The 2995-nt window shown below is 33.7% G+C and overlaps 1 long non-coding RNA gene across 1 annotated transcript; it reads left to right on the top strand.

The window, feature by feature from the left end:
* Positions 1 to 379: 379 nt before the first annotated feature.
* On the top strand, positions 380 to 2168 carry LOC106960325 (uncharacterized). Its single transcript, XR_001427542.1, has 5 exons — positions 380 to 461; positions 616 to 634; positions 1336 to 1363; positions 1467 to 1525; positions 1806 to 2168. It is a non-coding gene; the product is annotated as an uncharacterized LOC106960325 (long non-coding RNA).
* Positions 2169 to 2995: the final 827 nt, after the last annotated feature.

The raw sequence follows: 2995 nt of genomic DNA, 5'->3' as shown, positions 1-2995 counted from the left end.
TTAGGTATTGTGGAAGTAGATTTACCTGAGATCAGCACAACACCAGCAATATCTACGGAGACCACAGGTTCATCGAAAGCTGTTGCTCCCATCCAGGGTAAAGATGAAATATGTTTTAGAAAAATGTTGTTGTTTTATTGTCTCTACTGAGGTCATAATATCAGCATCCCAATGTTCTAGCTTTCAGCAGGTTACAGGAGTAAACAATCAAGCAACTTTTAAACAGCTTAATCTAAGATCAGATGTATATTTTTTTCTATTTAAGTACGGCAGAGCTGACAAAGAGTGATTCACTGAACAGTATATGAATTAAACCACCAAACTCCCCTTAGCAGCAGGTAGAAACTGGACAGCAGCCCCGTCTCCCACTGCTGAGATGCTTTTATGGAGCTTTGCATCAGGTCTGGCTGTGGGAGGCGTCTTGTGTGCAGCAACATTTCTCTTCAGTCTCTGCAAAACTGGTGAGAATCAAATTACTACATTTATCTTTATTGATTTTTTACGTACGTTTGACTATGACCTTGCTGTGATTGTAGAAAATATTTCAGAAGTCATTAACTAATTATACCATCTTAATGCAAACAAGTTCATTTTGTTTCTCTTCCTTTTTTACAGAGAAACAGAAATCCAGCAGGTAAGAAAAAGTAGATTTAATTTTTAAATTGAACTGCTTTGGGTTTTTGTTAGTCCAGGCAAGATTTTTTCATTGCTTTTACTCTTTTCAGTATTGATTTTGTTGTAATAAAAATAACACATTTCTTATCACATTGTTCAAATACATTAAATTTAAATATTTATTCAGGTAAAGACGTTTTGCTAAAATATCCTTATATTGTTACCTAATGTGCTGTGTGTCATTGTTGCAGGGAGATTTCTTGCTTTCTGTATCATACAAATGGTTAAAATTAGTGACGAGACATATTACCTGCTCTGATAAAAGATAAATATACATTTGCTGATGTTTCAAGTTAGTTGGAGGTTATAATGAAATCCACACAGTCGGAAAACAAGTGAAGTTGAAAGCCTAAAGTTCTTTTTTTCCCATAAATTTGAACATAGTGAACAATCAAATATTTAATAGATTACATATGTGTCAAATAAAACTTTGCAAAAAATTAGCAGAATTAGTCAGAATCTTAATTTTATTTGCCAGAGCATTAAGTCCTAAGGGATTAATAAAGTTGGTTCCATTTATTAGCAAAGATTAGGATTAAAATATAGATAAAACATCAGATGTATCACCATAAGAACAACCAGAACATTATTTATATTTTCATGTTGAGATTTTCCTTGTCTAACAAAAACAAACTCTTCTAACTTTAAATTGTGTTTTAGTTTCCTTGCAGCAGCTGGGATAAGTACGGTGAGTTACTGACTATCTGTCTTTATATGTAATTGAACCAGTGTGATTGGATTAAAATTATCCCTGCTCTGTTTTGTTTAACATAATGTTTGATCATCTGCAGGCTGATTGTGATGAAATCTACACCACTGTTATCTATTGTGATTACAAAACTGATACTTGGTGAGTTTTTTCTAAAACTGTATTTATTCTATCTGAAGAAAGATCAGGATTTGTTATGTTACTGCAAAGGAAATTAGATCCATTTACATTTTTTTCAGGTCAGAAAGTGTCACCATGACAACATGTGCAGATCTTGTGGTAGTAAACAGAAAATGTAAACAACTCTGAGCAGATCAAACAAAACCAGCCACTTGGTGGCGCCATTATTTGAAAAAATAAAAAAGCTTTTTCTAACTAGAAAGGCAATAAATTTGATGCTATCTGTGTTTTATTTTTGCAGAGTGATAATACATCAGCTGAGACACCATGAATGCAGCGCTTCAAAAACAACTGTTCTTTTTTTAATTAAATCTTGAATTATTTTCACTCTATTTAATTTACAGCCATCTGTTAATCTCTTTCATTTTTAAATATGCCAAAGTTTTATCTCAGTAATGATCTTCATGAGTCTCGTAAGCATTTTATTAGAGTGTCATAGAAATAGAAATGAACAAATTGATTACAAGACGATGCATTTTTACTCACAGTCTAAATCCTTGGTGTTAAAGAAAGATGACCAATGATTGGAGATGGTAGATGAGAAAACTCTTCTGTTGAAATATGACAAATTATCTCAGTAAAAAAGGATTAAAATAAAAACAAAGGTCAGTCTTTTTTTTCCCCTTGGAAAATTAATTTAATGAAATGAGGTCATTTTACAGGACTTTGTATTAACTGTTTTTTCTTTCTATTTAAATATTTTCTGCTTTGCGGCAGGTTAACTTTCCAAGATCATGAAACAAACTAGTTCCTGCACTTTGCTAAAGTATTTATGTCCCTTAAATGTTTTTCACATTTTACCACCACATTGTGTCAATGTATTTTCTGTAATAACGGAGAACACAGTAACACACAATGGAAATGATACATGACTCTCAAAATGTTTTGGAAATAAAAATACATACAGTTTTATTTTGTAAGAACTGCTTGTTTTTTGGGGGGATTGTCTGAAGAACAAAACAACATTCTTGAAACTTTTGAGCTTCTCATATGTTTTCAGTCTCGCCACAGATTCTTAGCTGGATTTAGGTTTGAACTTTAACTAGGCCGTTTTGACACATTAACTTGATTCATTGTAAAACTTCCCTCTGCAGTTCTGGTTGTATGTTTAGGTGGAAGAAGATCCTCCACCCTAACCTCAAATCAGATGACGCCTCTACTGGGTTTGTTTTCTTGCTCTTGAATTAGCTTCACTTATTTTTTCATCAACTCTGATCGGATCCCATATCTCTGGTGAAGAGAAAACATCCCCACATAATGATGCTGCCACCACCGCAGAAGGGAGTGGGAGGGTGCTGTTTGGTGGCGGTTTCCTTTCCCACAGAAAATGCTGCATGTTGGCTAAAAAAATGTCAAATTGGAGCCTTTTCTACATGTTGCTGCATTTCCTGGCCTTACTGTGGTAAAATTGAAGAGAAAATATTTCAGGCT

The sequence above is a fragment of the Poecilia latipinna genome, unplaced genomic scaffold, assembly GCF_001443285.1.
Source record: "Poecilia latipinna isolate Pla-1442-1.1 unplaced genomic scaffold, P_latipinna-1.0 Scaffold1177, whole genome shotgun sequence".
Classification (NCBI taxonomy): Eukaryota; Metazoa; Chordata; class Actinopteri; order Cyprinodontiformes; family Poeciliidae; genus Poecilia; species Poecilia latipinna.
The sequence above is the reverse complement of the archived record's forward strand: the minus strand, read 5'-3'. Positions and strand labels throughout refer to the sequence as shown.